The sequence below is a fragment of the Globicephala melas genome, chromosome 7 (assembly GCF_963455315.2).
Source record: "Globicephala melas chromosome 7, mGloMel1.2, whole genome shotgun sequence".
In the NCBI taxonomy this organism is placed as follows: domain Eukaryota; kingdom Metazoa; phylum Chordata; class Mammalia; order Artiodactyla; family Delphinidae; genus Globicephala; species Globicephala melas.
This window is the reverse complement of record NC_083320.1, coordinates 4,691,822-4,709,779: the sequence shown is the minus strand read 5'-3', so window position 1 is coordinate 4,709,779 and position 17,958 is coordinate 4,691,822. Positions and strand designations below refer to the sequence as shown.

The 17,958-nt window shown below is 46.2% G+C and overlaps 1 protein-coding gene across 14 annotated transcripts in view; it reads left to right on the top strand.

Annotated features, from left to right (window-relative positions):
• The window catches only part of AGAP1 (ArfGAP with GTPase domain, ankyrin repeat and PH domain 1), a 560,573-nt gene that overhangs the window by 404,209 nt on the left and 138,406 nt on the right, over positions 1-17,958 (top strand). The gene's annotated exons all lie outside the window — the stretch shown is intronic.

Below are 17,958 nucleotides of genomic sequence, written 5' to 3'. Positions count from 1 at the left end.
GAATAAAAACTGGTGGCTGTAAATTCCTGTCCTGGAACCTCTTGTGTAGATTCTTTATGGACCCAGAATTGATCTACATGTCAGACCCTGTTGTGGTTTCAGCTGTTTATCACGGTAATGGCAGGAGTGAGCCTGTGAACACCAACTTATAATCCTGGGTGAAAGAAATTGGTGTTTGCAGTCAATGAAGGGGCAGCTCAGCTTTATTGATAGATTCAGAACAATTATCTCTGCAACAACTATTGGCTGAGAATTCTCTGCAATTTCATTGGGAGCCTGTGATTTTTTGATTAAGCATTTCTCTACAGGTAATTTTCTCTAGAAGTGCTAGCCAAGAGTTAGCATGACTGTGGGTGGCAGGGGACCCCGGGGGGGTCATTTGTAGTATACTTAGTTGTTATATCTTGCTCCGAGGCAAAATGCATTTTCGGGTGCATCCCACCTGTGCTGAGGGCCCGAGCCAATGCCGTGAACCCTGTGCATCCATCTGCGAGGGGTCCTGCGTGTCTCGGCAAGCCTGGCAGCCTGCCACACCATCTCCTGTGACTGCCAGCTGTGGGCCGAGGGTCTCAGTGGTGGCCGTTGCCGTGGCAGCCAAACTCCCCACCCCTCTTGACTGTCAGGTTGTTCTGATGGCTCCACCCCATCTCTGATTGCTTCATTCCAAGAGTTAATCTTCTGCCACCCTGGCTGCCCATCACCGGCAGTACTGCACTGCTTCAGATGACTCTTGAACATTTCACTTCCACCTGCCTCCACCAGGCCACCGTCCAGCCTTGTCAGCCCCAAGTATAAAAACCATACCCATCTTTCACTCCTCCACATGGAAGGTGTGTGTGTGCCCATTTCCTTCTAACCATTTAACCACACATCTTCCCACCAGAATCTATGGTTATTAGACAGCCAATCTTGAATCTGAAGCGCTTGCATTTTTGCTAACTTTTAAATATTTTTTGTCATCATGGACATTTTTTACAAGGCTTGTTTTAATGGTAGAAGTTAGAAACACAGGTTTCAGCTCTTGTCGTTGTGTCCTGCACTTCCTTTGGTTTCTCCTTTCTCATAGAGCCAGCCCCAGGAGGGGCAGGCAGCCCTGCATTTGAGATTACAGAGAGCATGCCGTAACTTTGGGTTCTGGGAAGGTTTACTGTCAGTTCATTAATTTTAATTTTTACAGCTTGAGCACTTTTTTTTTTCTCTTCTTGGATTCTATGCTAACAATTTTATCATGTGACCAGCAGGTGGCGGTAGTGTGACACTACAGCTCACTTTTTTTTTTCCTTTTTAATTCAAGTATAGTTGATTTACAATATTGTGTTAGTTTCAGGTGTACAGCAGAGTGATTCAGTTATACATATATATCTATTCTTTTTTGGATTGTTTTCCATTATAGGTTATTACGAGATACTGAATGTAGTTTCCTGTGCTATACAGTAGGTCCTTGTTGGCTACCTATTTTATGTACAGTAGTATGTATCTATTAATCCCAAATTCCTAATTTATACCCCGTTTCCCCTTTGATAACCATAAGTTTGTTTCCTATGTCTGTGAGTCTGTCTGTTTTCTAAATAAATTCAGCCGTAGCGTTTTTGTGGATTCCACCTGTAAGTTATATCATACGATATTTGTTTTTATCTGACTTACTTCACTTAGTGTGATATTTTCTAGGTCCATCCACGTTTTTGCAAATGGTATTATTTCATTCTTTTTGTAACTGAGTAATATTCCATTTATATGTATACCACATCTTCATCCATTCATCTGTCAATGGACATTTAGGTTGCTTCCATGTCCTGGCTATTGTAAATAGTGCTGCTGTGAACATTGGGGGTGCATTTATCTTTTCAAATTAGAGTTTTCTCTGGATATATGCCCAGGAGTGGGATTGCAGGATCATACGGTAGCTGTATTTTTCGTTTTTTTAAGGAATCTCCATACTGTTCCCCGTAGTGGCTGCACCAATTTACATTCCCACCATCAGTGGAGGAGGGTTCCCTTTTCTCCACACCCTCTCCAGCATTTATTGTTTGTAGATTCTTTGATGATGGGCATTCTGACTGGTGTGGGTTAATACCTCGTTGTAGTTTTGATTTGCATTTCTCTAATAATTAGCGATGTTGAGCATCTTTTCATGTGCCTGTTTGGCCATCTTACGTAGAGTCTGAATTTGTACAGCTGCGTCTCTGTGTCAGGAGCTTGACATCTAATGCCCATTTCCTGAGAATCATTATCCCTGTTTCATAAGTGAGGTTCCAAAAGGTCGAGAATCTTAAGACCACACTCTTAATAGCCAGAATTCAAACCCAGGTCTTTCTGATTCCAAAGCTTATAGTTTTCCTCTCTGTTATTTTTTTTAAAGGAGAAATGAATTCTTAGTATTAAAACAACGTATCATAAAAATTGTTTATCTTTTCATAGAGCTTGCTTTTTAAGGGAAGGTAGACATTTTCCCTTCTCTCACTTCTGCTGCACTTTGCCTTTCTCATCTGTTTCTCCCAAATCTTGGCTGGCATTCAGAAACCATTCCCTGGGGGTTGTCATCAACCTTCAGCTAAGCTCAGTATTAAAGGACCTGTGGGCTCTCATCTCAAAGCTGGGCACGCCCGGTCTCGGCCGCTGCGGTCTGTTCCCCCCACCAGGCTCGTCGGCCTAATTAAAGGGATGACCCCAGTTCCCTTCTGCAGGCAGAACCTGCTTCCCTTTCTCTGCATGGGACCGAGGAGAAAGCAGAAGCTTCCTAGGGTATCTGGCCGCAGGGGGTAAAAGGTGTATTTTTTTCCTCCCAATCAGAACGTTGTTACTTTGTACTTTGCCTCCTCAGTTCCTTCCTAACAGCTATTTCTAGCAGCAGGTGCTGACTAGGGGAAACGCTGCCCCCATATCAGACCGGGAGCAGGAGATTGCATACCTGCAGGCCAGCAATTCTCTTGCTGCCTGGCAAATGTCTAGAAATCATTTTAAACAGATGTTAGAGCAGGATACCGTTGCCAGTTGCTACGGTACCTGGACCATATCTTTTGGTCTCTCTGGCCCTCGGTATCTTCATCTAGACCAGTGGTTCTCACCCAGGGGTGATTTTGTGTGTCCCTCCCCTGGGGACATGTGGCAGTGTCTGGAGATAGTTTAGGTTGTCACAGTTGAGGGGGTTGGAGGGGTTTCCTACTGGAATCGAGTGGGTGAAGCCAGAGAAGCTTGTGAACGCCCTGCAGTGCACAGGGCAGCTCCGCATGACAGAGGACCATCTGGTCCAAAGTCAGTAGCGCCGAGGTCCAGAAACCCTGGTCTGAACAATGAAGACTTGTGTTTTATGGACCCTAGCAGCCACCATCACTGTGCTCCACCGTGAATTAAATGATAATCCTTCCCAAAGAAAAGGGAGGCTGTTTCCTTTCTTGAGAGAATGACTACAGCCAACCCAAGCAGTGCCTTGCCCGCAGCGAGACTTTCAACTCAGCTTCCCAGACCGTCCCCCAAGGCAGAAGGCGGGGGTTGTACCAGCCCCATGGCAGTTCTGCTGCTACTACCAGTGATGATGTCACATGACATCCATCCAGCACTCCCTGCCTGTCAGGCACGAGGACCCGGAAGAGGCGGGCTAGTGCCATCCCCATTTGAGATGAGGAAACAGAGGTAGCAGCAGGCCGGTGGCCAAGGCTGGATTCCGTCTCAGGCTGTGTCTCAGCCTCCACTGTGCTGTACTTTGCACCACCACGCTCAGCTGCCCCAAGAACTCTGCCTGCCTGAGGGAGACCCAGGGTGGCCTTGACCGTCGGCCCGTGTTGAGGACGCGCGGACGACACATTGGCGGGCGTCATCTCAGCATCCTCCCTATTCAGAGACCACAGAATGGGTCGGGACTAACAAAGTGAAACTAAGATAAACATCCTGCATTCAGATTCAGCCAGCCAACCGTGCACACGTAGAATGGGGAACCCTGCCTCGACGAGGCTGACCTGGGTGTAGCTCATCTGCCGAAATGCCGTCGAGACTTCCTCTGCCCTAAGAGAAGGAGGCGTCTCTCTTGTGGGACCACATTTCCAGAAGGACACTGGCAAATGGGGATTGTTCGCAGCAGTGGATGGGGATGTAGAGAAGGCTCTGGAACCCACGTCAGAGATAGGGATGGAGGAATTGGGAGGTGGGAGGGGCCTCTGGGGCAGGGGCGTCCCTGGTCCTGCTCTGGAGGGTGCTTTTCAAAAGTACTAGCTCCTGGGGCCAAGGGCTGGAGATGGGCTTCTTTGGCCCTGGGGTGGAGCCTGCGCACCAGATGTTCCCAGGGGGCTTGTAAGGTGCAGCTGGGATTGAGATCCACTCTTCTGGAGCTGGGGTCGGGGTTGAACACTGCGTGCGAATGGCGGTCAAGGTAACAGATAGGAGCCTTACCCTGTGTACGTCCAGGGAATTGAACTCGGGACAGTGGGTCAAAGTTACAGGAAAGAATTGTGACAATTTTTTTTTTTTTTTGCGGTACGCGGGCCTCTCACTGCTGTGGCCTCTCCCGTTGCGGAGCACAGGCTCCGGACGCGCAGGCTCCGTAGTTGTGGCTCACGGGCCCAGCCGCTCCGCGGCATGTGGGATCTTCCCAGACCGGGGCACGAACCCGTGTCCCCTGCATCGGCAGGCAGACTCTCAACCACTGCGCCACCAGGGAAGCCCGACAATTTTTCTTTTAACCTTTATTGAAGTCCAGTTGATGTGCAATGTTGTGTTACTTTCTGCTGTACAGCAAAGTGAATCAGTTCTACATATACGTATATCCACTCTTTTTTAGATTGTTTTCCCATATAGGTCATTACAGAGCATTGGGTAGTATACACACTACTATATATAAAATGGATAACTAATAAGGACCTACCGTATAGCACAGGAATTGGGACAATTTTGACACAGTAGCGTAAAGTAATATGATAGAGCATAATTTTTCAAAATGACTCTTTCAAAAATTTTCCTCTTGAATCTTTCACTTTCTCCCTCACCTGATGACCCTCTTTAAGTCTCACCGGTGAAACAGGGGAAGGCGCATACTCATCTTCCCAACCCCACGCCCCAGCTGCACCTGGAGCTGCAGCCTCTGTGCTGCTTCCTGCTGGCCAGGGGATTGGGGGGCATGGTCCCTGCCCTTGTGAAGTGTTGCTCCTTCCACCTCTGGACCCATCACCTCTCACTTCCAAAGGACTCTGCCTCTGCAGTTACCCTGTCTGCTTCCTGTACCGTCAGATTCAGACGGTACAGAGGGACGTTGGGTCCCTCTGTTCAGCAGACAGGCCTGCTCCGGGATCTCCCATCCTGGCTCCGTGGCCCTCTGCCCTTCCAGCCCCTTCTCAGCCTTCTTCTCCATACACCCTCCTGGGACTCCTGTCTACACTCAGTGTCTCCAGCTACTCACCAGGTGCCTTCTCTTTGATCCGTCCCGATCTGTCCTCCCTCCCCGCACTGCCCGGACACTGCTCTCATCCGGTGCCTGGCCACCCACGCTGTCCACCCCAGGTACAGCATGGTTCCCGTCGCCATCTGCTTCTTAGCGATGGGGAGCCCAGTGACCGCTCCATCGTGCTGGAAACTCTCTCTTCTCTTGGCTTCTCTGATGACAGAGAAGGGAAGCGTGTGTGTGAAGGCTGGGAAGGGCATGTGTCTGGGGAACTTTGTGGCATGGGTAATGAAGGAACTTAGCTGGAGACAAGGCATGAAGGTAGGAAGGGTGATTAGAAAAAGGATCCACGAAAGGTCTGGACTTGAGTCTGGGCAGTCAAGTGCGCCCCTCATGACTTTCAGGGAGCAGTGATTGTGACTTTTACAAGCCAACTCCTGAGTCAGCATGGGTTATCATCTGGTGTAGAAAGACGAGGCAGAGGTGGGTTAGGAGAGAAGGAGGTAATCCAAGCCCAGCAACCCCTGATTCTCCCGGAAGTCTAGAAGTCTCCAGTAGAGTTGTCGCTGAAACTTGCATTTCCCATCCCACTGGTATTTTTAGTATTTGGTATTTAGTATTTGGTATTTCATTTCTCATTGGTCTCAGCGCAACAACGTGTTATTAATGTAAATTGTTAAAGCTTCCTGAAATACAGAAGTCTAAAATTTTACAGTTACTTAGTTTTTTTGTTTGGTGGTTTTTTGGTCCCAGCAGTTTTAGTTGCAAACTTTCAATTTTAGGGTAATTTTTTTTTTAACAGATAGAAAGCATCATTTACTGCCCCGCATGCAATGACTTCGAGGTGGAGTAGCATAAAAGATTTGTCAAATGTATATAATGCCATTTCCCAACTGGAAAGAAAACTTTCTGAGCTTTTGTGTTTGCAACATTAAACCATCTGATTTTATAACACTGTATATGTTTAAGCAATATAGGACTTTTTCTCGTGATTTCATACCACTTTGGGGCCAGGAAAATATTCATTTTTTTTTTCTCTGCTTTGCTCAAGTCCTCAACCTAGGAATCAAATAGCTTAAGAAACTTCAGTGATGCTGTCTCCCTGGTGACTTTTTCAGTTATTAGAATAAAGTTTGGTCAGATCTCTTTCCATCCTTCCCTTGCTTCCTGTTATTTACACATGCATACAAAGAGGGAAAGACCTAAAGGGCTTAAAATTTTTTAGATACTGATAAGGAAGAAAGGAGTAGAAGTAAATGTAGCAGAGGAGTGGTTATAAAAATACAATTGGTTGTAATATGGTTAGAAGGAGATGGGTAGGTGGATAGATGATAGATAGATAGTTAATAGACATAGATAAAGATAGATAGGGATAGAGAGAGATTGTGGGTGGATGGATGGATGGATGGACCAATGGACAGATAAGATTAGGTAGGTAGATAGGGTAATAGATGATAGATAGATAGATAGAGATAAAAATAGGGAGATAGATGGGGGGGTGGGTGGCTGGCTGGCTGGATGGATGGATAAGATAGGTAGGTAGGTAGGTAGGTAGGTAGGTAGGGTGAGAGATGATTGATAGATACGGCTGACAGGTAGCTTTGTACAGATCAGGGTCATCATCAAACCCTCTGTGTATTTACTCCTTTGGTACTTGTACATTACTTTGGTTTTGCATTCTTAAACTTCTTTCAATATCTTTCCTTACATCTTTGCTTTATTATCTGACAGATAAGGTTATTAACAGAAAGTGATATTAATATTAATTACATGATACTAAAAATTTTATGTCATGAGGAAACAGATGATTATTTTAAATGACTTAAAATTTTACTCTTTTATAGGAAGAAACATTTTAAACATATTTTGTTATAAATGCTATTTTAATTGCTACATTATTTCTGCAGTGGGATTTTTTAAATCTTACTACATTTGCAGGGAAATGTTTGTCTACGTCAGAATCTCTTAAAATGTGTACTTATTTAGAAGGAAATAATTATAATTGAATTTAAAATCTAGTATTGGGGAGCTTGATATTACTGATAAATACATTACGCAGTTCCCACGCCTGATCTCTCCATCTTGGTTGCAGTTCAGGATCTCAGCTCTGACGCCAGAGTTGCTCTCTGCAGCATTTAGCCAGGATCGCAACCATACGCCAGTCACCGTTTCACACGGGCATCCGTACTTCAGAGTGTCTACAAGCACGTGGTCCCAGCTGAACTCTGAAATCATAAAGCGTTGCTACTTGGGAAGTGCTTTCTGTGTATCATGTAATTAGAAAACAGAAAAATGTACTTCGGAATTTTAAGCTTAATTTTACAAGATTGGGAAACTCGCCTTGCAACCAGCTGTTGGCTCTTGGTTCATTTCACAGCAAGCTTTGCACTGATGCAGAAAGTGAAACAAGCGTGTCCACTCCCCGAAACAGCCCTCAGAGATCCTCTGTCTGAGGGCTGTTTTCCTTCTATGTCAAAATGTCCCAGAAGCACCACCTCACCGTCTCCCTTCGAAGACGCCTTGATGGTGAGGGCGCAGAGGGAAATTGAAGTCTGGGGGCCCGTCAGGCCCCCATCAATCAGAAGGCAGGGGTAGCGCCAGCAAGACATGCAGCTCAGGCCCCCAGAGGAGATTCGTAAGCCAGCAGCGTCCGTCCGGGCCACCCATTCTGGAAAAATTAGCATCCTGTGATACCATCTGAAGCAGTCAAGGTTCGGGTTATTGCCTGAACCAGCACCTGGTTTTTATTTATTTAATTTTATTTATTTTTGCGGTACGCGGGCCTCTCACTGCTGTGGCCTCTCCCATTGCGGAGCACAGGCTCCGGACGCGCAGGCTCAGCGGCCATGGCTCACGGGCCCAGCCGCTCCGCGGCACGTGGGATCTTCCCGGACCGGGGCACGAACCCGCGTCCCCTGCATCGGCAGGCGGACTCTCAACCACTGCGCCACCAGGGAAGCCCCAGCACCCGGTTTTTATTCACGTCTGTCTTCCCAGGGCGCTGGCAAAACTGTAAACCAAAGTGTTAGCCATCAAATCACGTGAATACAAGTGCCTGGACAGTTAATTTTTTTTTAAGAAATTATTTGTCCTTTCAAACAATATTCATTTTTTTCCCTTAGCACTGTGTTCATCATGCTCTGTTTTTCACTTTTAAAATTCTTTGATTTCTAGAAGCCTGGATGATAGACGTACTTATGTAAAAAGTTTCACCAGTCAATGAATGTGACATCCGTCCATCATGGGGCTAAAACACAGAGGATCCCATTGGTGTCCGTTATGCATACTTCAGCCTACTCTAGGAAGCCTTTCTTCCTCCTTCTAGCAAGTGGGTTAACTACCTTATCCCTTCTTTCATTTTTTGCAATAATAACTTTGCATTTTCCCTAATTATAAAACGTTACATTTTAGAAAAATTAAAAAAGCAGAGAAGCTTTTTGCTGTTAAAACAAAAAAACTCCTACCCTAAGCTTTTAGTGTGGGGGATGTGTCCCCTTCCAGTGTGTATGTCTGTGTTCTTACTTATTTCCAAAAGTTGGATTACATCGTAACTGGCTTTAATTATAGATGTGTTAAGTTTCTCTACTCTATCTGAAAATAGTCCAGGCATAGGAAACCACCTCTGTGACGAGCAGCAGAGGACTGGTTAAATGAATTACAGTAAAGCCCCACAAAGGGATGCCACGTAGCCCTGAAAATGTTGCCTTCCGTGTAATAACTTGGAAGGATGTTCATGTAAACAGTAGGTGTCACCGTGCTGTGAACCGGCTTCAGCGTCACCCTCGTGTGGTCCCACCCACTCTGCGGCCTGGTCCCGTGCCGAGCTGGGGAACCTCTCCCCAGGCGCACATGGCCTCCCTGCCCTCATGTCCCATCAGATACCACCTTGTCTGTGAGGCCTCTGTGTCTCCCAGCTTAAAATTGCCCACAGCCCTCTTCCCCGCTTTACTGCCTCCATACCACTCTCCCCTTCCAACCTTCGTAATTCACTCGTTGATTTTATCATCTGTCATCTTCCCCACTAGAATGTACGCTTCTTAAGGGCGAGGACTCCATCTAGTTCACCTCTCTGTTCCCGGGGCTGAGAACGGGTTGCCCAGTGAGCTTCCCCTCGGGCTTATGTAATGTACTGATGCTCTCCGCCCTGCAGTAGCCCTGGATCAGTGCTTTAGACACATTGCTCATTAAACCTGTTACAGTTCTGTGTGGCAGTGCTCTTATCCTCATTTTAAATGAGAAAACTGAGTCTTAGAGAGTCTGAATAACTGGCCCCAGGTCACACAGCTGGCAGGATCACGTGTTTTATGCGTCGATGGGCTGGGCAGGGTGTGTGTAAAGGGCTCCTGGGTGGAAAGAGTGCGGGGTGAGGGAGTTATACGAGATCTTAACTGTTTTCCCCTTGTTCTCTTTTGAGCTTTCAGAAATGAATACCTATTATTTATGTAAAAATTTTTTAAAGTTATTTCAAATATGAATTCTGTAGTTAGAAAAAAACACAAATGAAGCCATGAACATTTGAGAATTTCCACTTGCACTTCGTTAGTAGCAAACTTAATTCAGTTTGCAACTTTAATTGATCAGAAAAGCGTGGTCCTTGACTGGCATTGGCAAGGCCAAGAAGAGGAGAGCAGGTGGGGGGGGGGCATTTGAGGCTTTGGGGGCAGGGAGCAGAAGGGGAGCTGGGACTTGGTGGGGCAAACAGAGACCAAAGTCAGGATGCCTGAGTCCCTGTCCCCATTCTGCCACTTGCCACACAGGGGAGACAGTTACAGAGATACCAGGAGACCCAATTCAATTCAGAGCAACTGGGTAGAGTCATGGGGAAGCTGCGCGGGGCCTGTCCTGTGTCCCGGAAAGCAGACGTTGTACCGGCAGTAAGTGGAATTATTCACATGCGTGAAGCGTCCACGGTAGAGGATGAATCACAGTTTCATTGCATTTCATTTCGTTGCATTGAGCAAATTGCAATGTTTAATAGTCAGTGAATGTTCTCATCTGCGTGGACCTAGAACAAGGCTCTGAATCCCGGTCCTGCCCGGCCCCGTCTCCTGCCCACACAAGCACGGCTTGAACAAATAGGCTTCTTCCTGAGACTTTCCAGATGTGAAGTCAGATACAGTCAGATACTTAAGTATATAATTTTGTTACTGATTTTCTTTCATGTATTAAAGTTGAATTTGTGGGAATTCCCTGGTAGTCCAGTGGTTAGGACTCCGCACTTCCGTTGGCAGGGGGCGTGGGTTCGATCGCCGGTCAGGGAACTAAGACCCTGCAAGCCGCCACGGCATGGCCAAAAAAAAGTTGAATTTGTAAGAACAATGGCTGTAACACTTCAGAAGAGAGTGGTGGCAGGGCTGTGCTTTTCGAAAGAGCTAGAAGATACTGTGCAATTCCTAATTATGCCTCATCCCAGCCTAGTTTTCTGCACCGTGTCTCCATGTCATCATTGTGTTCTCTTTCTTCACAATAGAACAGATCTGCCCAAACCCCCTGAGTATCCAAGGCTATAGATTTGCCACTTGGAGTGCGCCTCCTGAATCCATCCTTGTGCCCGTCTTGCACATAAAGCTTATAAGTGCCGAGCTCTTTTCACGAATATCAACATCTTCTTTTTCTCCATTTTCCACTGACCCTCATGAAATAAGGACAGAAACACGTTGAGCTGTCCTAGCTACCTAAACACCCTGGCAGAACCGAGCGAGCCCAGCCATGCTGCACCCCACCCCCTAGATGCACCCCGCGGCCTGCGGGATGTTCTGGGAACTCGGACAACTGTAGTTCTAAAGGTCAGACTCGGTTCCTCTGGAAAAGACAGAAGAGATGCCTTCACCTGTGAAAAAGTGTCCTGAGACCCAGGATTAGAAAACGAACTTGAATTTCATGGAAGAAAATACGTAACGCCTATTTTTTCCTTTTCTGAGCCAGAGCCAGGAAATCAGAGAAGATACTAAAAACAGCAACAAAACTGCCCCCAAGAGCCCTTCGCTGCTGGGATATGGAGGGTGAGGTGATGGCTAGTTAAAGCCGCTCAGGGTCGGGACGCATCTGCGCTGCAGTCTGAGGCTGCGGGAAACGGGGTGACCGTGGGGTTATAGCCCCAGTGGACCTAGATGGCCTTTCCAGTCTTGTGCTCAGGGGACCCTAAAATCCCTCCCTCCTCGGATTCCCGGAGTTTCCTCCACCCTCGCAAGTGACAGAATCCCAGTGAAGAGCTGGAGAGGCCGCCCGGTCCCAGCCTCGGCTGTGCTGTAGCGCATCACCGGCGGTGTGGGCGGGGACAGTTGGCGAGAGTGTGCTCGAGAGAAAATTATGGACGGACGGAAACCTTCTGCAGGGGCGGAGGGGAGAAGAGGCAAAGACATGTATTCCTGAGGAACGGGGGCAGGGGCACCGTGGAGGCAGCAAGGAGGCCTCGTCCTGCTTGGGGAGGCTGGTGGGGCGTCACTGCTTCTAACCTCACCCCAGGGGACAAGAGGCAGCAGTGGGAAGAATGGGGATGAGCGGTCCTTGGATGGATAGCAGGCGATAGATTCCACTCCTCGGCCGGGGCGCCGCATCCTTCCCCCACCCTGGTGCCGGCCACAGGGGGGCTGGGCTTCTGCTTAAGGAAGAAGAGGAAAATGTCAGTTACTATGTTTGGGAACACAATCTTATCTCTCATTTTACTTTACAGCAATTTCCCCAAAGATCCACCCCAGTATCTGATTGAACTATATTGACAAAATTTTTAGCCACGATAAGGAAAATGCTTTGAACTCAAAGCAGATCCAACGCAGGATCTCCAGACACTTTCTTTTTTATTGTATTTTATTGCGTTTTATTTCACTTTTGCCAGGACAAAGCCCAAATTCCAAGACAGTGCTAGAAGTTAAAAGGACAAAATTAGAGGAGTACAAATGAAGTCAGTTCTTTTTTAAAAAGAATGTTCTGGAGTGAAGGCTAAATTATTCATCGCTTTTTGTCAGAAGTAATTTAATCTTAGTTTTCAAACACCGTCGTTAATTTTAGAGGTTACACTCCGATTTCTCATTTTTGTGGAAAAGACAAAATAAGAGTCACTCATTTGGCCACAATATTATTAAACCATTGAAAAAGGGCCAGTATTATTAAACTGCTGAAAAAGGCTGTACTTTAAACACCACTTCAGAAATGAAATGATTTTTGGTCTGTGGTTTTGAATGGAGATATTATTCATGGTATCTTCATCCATGGGGTTATTAGTAGGGACAACTATCCCAAGTATAATATTCAACAGATTTTCTGGCGAGTTAACATGATTATCTGTCACATAACAAACTTCTCCAGCATTTACAAGTCCCAGGCGTGTTTTTTGTTTGTTTGTTGTTTTGGTTTTTTGAGATTGACATGAAATCATCATGAGATTCAATAGCAAAGAACACAAAAAAGTAGGGTAGGTTTTTGTTTTGTTTTGTTTGCGGTACGTGGGCCTCTCACTGCTGTGGCCTCTCCCGCTGCGGAGCACAGGCTCCGGACGCGCAGACTTAGCGGCCACGGCTCACAAGCCCAGCCGCTCCGCGGAATGTGAGATCTTCCCGGACCGGGGCACGAACCCGCGTCCCCTGCATCGGCAGGTGGACTCTCAACCACTGCGCCACCAGGGAAGTCCTAGGGTAGGATTTTAGAGGGGCTTTTCGACTTTCAGGAAACCTTACTTGCCCAAAGCTTAATAACCATAATTATCAGATTTCCTTTGAACTTTGTTCTTTTTGTCATTTTCAGAAATGATGGCAGAGTGGGATTAAGGTTGTGGTGACCATATGTTACTAATTATGCTGGGAAACAGGCATAACCAGGGATTGTACCAGGCAAAGCAGGGTGACTGTCACCCTAGTCAAGGTGGCTCATCTGAGTACCATGTGTGCAGCCTTTGTTCCTCATGGGTACTGTCCATGAGAGTTACTCATTTTCTTCCAGTACAGAGTCAGCAGTATCCTTGTAACCTAGATGATCAGAATCTTGGGCTTCAGCTGCATGGCACCGTGCCAGCCTGCCACTCCCTGCGTGGACTGGGCAGTTTTGGCACCATCAGAATGTAGAACTTGCCAAATGTAGGAAGCTCTCACTCAGGCTCCTTCGAAAGAAGGAGAAATCTTAACTACAGGTTTGGCGTGGAAACAAAACAGCCCACTCTGATCTACTCAGTTGCCCTCTGGCTTGGGGAACCTTTTATCATCCTACCTAATATGTATTTGTGACCTGGTCAGTATTTTAAATACAGTTGTTTTAACAGTGTAATCAGAAGTGAAAGGTCATTGGCCTCATCTTCTTAATACCACACGAGACTGATTCCAGAATTCAAAGTACAGACGACCTGAATGTCTCAAGTTCTTTATTCAAATGAATTCAGCCCCAGCCCTCAGCTGCCGCTAGTTGGAGACATGAGTGAGTTGAATACATCTAGCGTTCAGGCAGAGGAAGTTAGAGGTTAACCCCAGCCTTGGAATCTACATAAAATACGTAGCACAGTCGTTAGTCATCAGCAGCACGTTAGCAAAATTCTGAAACAGCAGTAAAGAGAAATATTCTCTTTTCGGTGGCAGTTAAAGAAATCATCTCACACTTTTCCAAAAAAGATTTTCATGGGACAAATCCTCGCGTTTACCTATGGAGTTGTTGTCCCATATTTTTATGAAAAAGGTTTATTCTGTTAGAAGGGTGTATAGGTATGAAACAGGTGACCAAGGCAGCTCACGATGCAAATTTAGGTAAATGTATTCTGAGTGTCTCTTGCATCCACACATGCAGTACAGAATTACAATTGGATGTGTTTGGTTTTTGCAGTGTTAATTGGATCTGTTTTTTTAAACACATAGTATCGTCCGGCTATTTTCCCAGGACCTAAAACAGTGCTTCCCACAAAGCGGGCGCCGGGTAGTTATTTGTGGGCTGGTGTCTGTGTGCGCACGTGCAAACGCTCTCTGAATATGTCGTCAAGGTCATGCTCGTCCGAGTGGGGAGCTTTGTCACCTTTGGTCCCCAGTGGTTGCCAGTTGCCCTGCTCCAGCTCCAGGGCTTTCTGTGCAAGACTGCTGAGGGGGGATTACCAATGGAACCCAACCCTTCAAAGCTCCGCCGTGGGCTTAGTGGCTCAAGGTGGGAGGGAGTCCCGCGCAGGAGCCTCCAATCCACTGACTGGGGCGATTGTTAGGGCCCAGGTGTGACGGAAAGGAATAGAGTTTCTGAGACTTGTGGGGCCTCTCTTTCAAGCAGCCCGACGTTTGAGGCACCTGATACCATCTCTCACTGGCGTGCCACCCAGCATCAACAAAGGCTTGGGAACCACAATCAAACCTCCTGTCCCACGGTTTAGGAGACAGTAGTGAGATGACATAGAACAAGAAGTTTTTCAAGTATCATTTTAAATGTTGAGAAGATATTATTTCTATGACTTTGCAAATTACCATTTGATTTCATCCAAAATAAAAAAGCCATCTGTTGAGTTGAAACATAACATAACGTGACATGTGATGATGCCCAAGGGAAATCTAGATCTTTTTTAAAAGAAGATACAATTTATCATCTTCATAGGGTAATCATTTATTCTACAAAGGGCTCAAAACTGTGAGGGTATTTAATGCAGATTTTTTCAGCTGGCATTTAAATAATATCTAAAACCTCTAGGTCACAGATATACAATGATAGATACACGGATTTTTGTTTCTTCCAGCATTCAAAGACTTTCCTTAAATGTGGGGTTTTTGTTTGTTTGTCTGTTGTGGATTTTTTTGTTTGTGTGTGTGTGTGCGCGCACGCGCTGCAGTTTGTGTTTTGGCGTTTCTTTTTTTTTGGAAGACTTTTTACTGAGCATCTATTTTGGGTGTTTGGTGCCTACTGGCTGCTAAGCGTACGTAAAGAAGTTAAAACTCAGAGGGACACCACCAAATAAGGGAAGCATCCCCAGAGCCAAATCACAGCACTCAGAAGGCAATGAAAGGAGTGCAGTGTTGTGTGGGAGCTGGGAAGAGGGGCCAGGAGGACTTCACGATGAGGGTCGTCTGGCCCTGGGCTCCCACCCCGGCAGGAATCCGTGAGCTGTCTGCTGTCGGCACTGTACTTCGTCCAGCTTTAATCTCGGGATGTCTAAGCGTGAACGTCCCAGATCCTCTCTAATAGTTATCAGAACTTTCCCCCTAAATTTATAATCTTCTTTTCATATCAGTAATATATGTTTTTTGTGTTGCAGTTCTGTGTTCAGATTCCTTAGTTTCAACTTATTGGATGGTTATTCTTTTTTCTTTTTTTTTAATTGAGGCATAGTTGATGTCCAGTATTAGGTAAGGTTCAGGTATACAACATAGTGATTCACAATTTTTAACGGTTATATTTCATTTATAATTATTACAAACTATTGGCAGCGTTCCCTGTGCTGTACAATCTACCCTTGTAGTTTATTTTATACATAGTAATTTGTTCCTCTTAATCCCCTACCCGTCTTGCCCTCCCCCTTGCCTCTCCCCACTGGTAACCACTAGTTTGTTCTCTATATCTGCGAGTCTGTTTCTTTTACTATCTTCAGTAGTTAGTTTTTTTAGACTCCGCATATAAGTGATACCAGTATTTGTTTTTCTCTGTCTGACTTACTTCACTAATATCCTCCAAGGCCATCCATGTTGTTGCAGATGGCAAATTTTCATTCTTTTTTATGGCTGAGTAGTATTCCACTGTGTGGGTATCTAGATGTATAGATAGAGGTAGATAGAGTTCTCACACCTTCTTTATCCATTCATCTGTCGACGGACACTTAGGTTGCTTCCATATCTTGGCAGTTGTAAATAATGCTGCTGTAAACATTGGGATGCACGTATCTTTTTGAATTAGTCGTTTTTGTTTGTTTATTTTTTTAAATAAATTCTACCCAGGATTAGAATTGCTGGCTCCTATGGTAGTTCTATTTTTAGTTTCTTGAGAAACCTCCACAGTGGCTGCACCAATTTACATGCCCACCAACAGTGCAGAAGGGTTCCCTTTTCTCCACACCCTCACCAGCAGTTGTTATTTGTGGATGACTTGTTTTAAAAAACTTGATTGCCCTTTGTGGCCATGTTTACATGGTCTTCAGGATTAAAGGAGGCTAAGAGCATGTCAGTGACCCTCCAGGACCACCTAGATTACCCGTCCACTCAGCATCTATCATCATCCCTCTAATGTGTGAGTCTGTGTCTAGTGTGTGTTTATTGATGATATCCCCTCACCAGGACATCAGCTCTCTAGGACAGGAGATTTGTTTTATTTACTTCCGTTGTTACAGCTCTAGAAGAGAGCCTGACGGGGTGAGTGGGTCTGTCTGTCCACTCATTTGTCTGGCAGTTGGTCAGTACCACAGTGAGCACAGGGTCCAAGCCCTGTGTGGTGGTGTGTCCTCTTGGACTGGTGTGGGACGTGAGAGGAGGAGAAGAGTCAGGATGGCCCGGGGCTGTTGGCCTGCACACCTGGAGGGTGGAGTCGGTGTTGGGCAGGATGGAGAAGGAGAGGCCGGGCTGCGGCAGGCCGAGGGCAGGTGTTCAGGGGTGCTGTCCTGCCCATTTTACATGTGGAGATACTGAGGCCAAAAGAGATGAACTACCCAGTCACATAGCCAGGTGGGATTCTGAACTGCTTTTCTGATTCCACAGCTGTGCTAGTTCCTTCTGAGGAACTCGTCCTGTGCTTCTCTTCCTGCCCCCCATCTGCATCCCTCTTGGGCCCCTTGATGTTGTCCATCTTGAGGACCATGGACTTCTTCATCGGGAAATGGTCAGGGTAGGAGCTGGAATGTGCATCAGCTCCTGGGCTTCAGGGACGTGATGGTTCGGGTGCCTTCGCACACTGCCGTGGGGGGAGCACAAAGCTTCTGGGAGCAGTTTAGCATCAGGTATCCCGAGCCCCACAAATACTCATTTTCTTGGGCCCACATCCCTTGAAAACTGCCCTCGTGCAATAATTCCGAATATGGAAAATATATGAAAAGTATTGATTTATGGTCAGAATTTTTCAGTCCATCTAAGCATCAGGGAAATAGTTAAGCACACTGAAGCACACTCTACTCTTTAGATTATTGACCTTTTTGACATTTGACCCTGGAGCAATGGGATGGTGTATCACAACCAAATGACCTCCTGTTTTAGTCTGGGCTTCTGTATATCAGGTTTTCTTAAAGCTGGGGACACCATCGCTCTACTTTTTCAAACCACGTGATATCAGTAGAGTAAGAGCAGGGATGGGTCATGAAGAAACAGCCTTGTTTTGATGCATTTCTGTACGTTGAGAAGAAGGAACCAAGTGAACATATTCAGGACCCTGGACAGAGCCCGCTGGGGACTTGCAGAACTGAAGCTGGCCTTTCCTGCCTCAGACAGGACCATTTCCTGTGCAGGAGTTGGGAATTTGATTCCAAGTGACTTTTAATAGAAACAGCTAAGTTTCTAAAGATGGGAAATTTACGTTATCGAAGAGGGATCATGCATTTAATTAACTTCTCTATCTAATTGAGTTTTCTTCTAGTCATCTCAGCCGTTCCCCAACCTGCTCAGCCAGTGGAGCCTCCCACGTGAAAGAGAATCTCTTTGTCATTGAGCAGCTGTAAGCGCCCC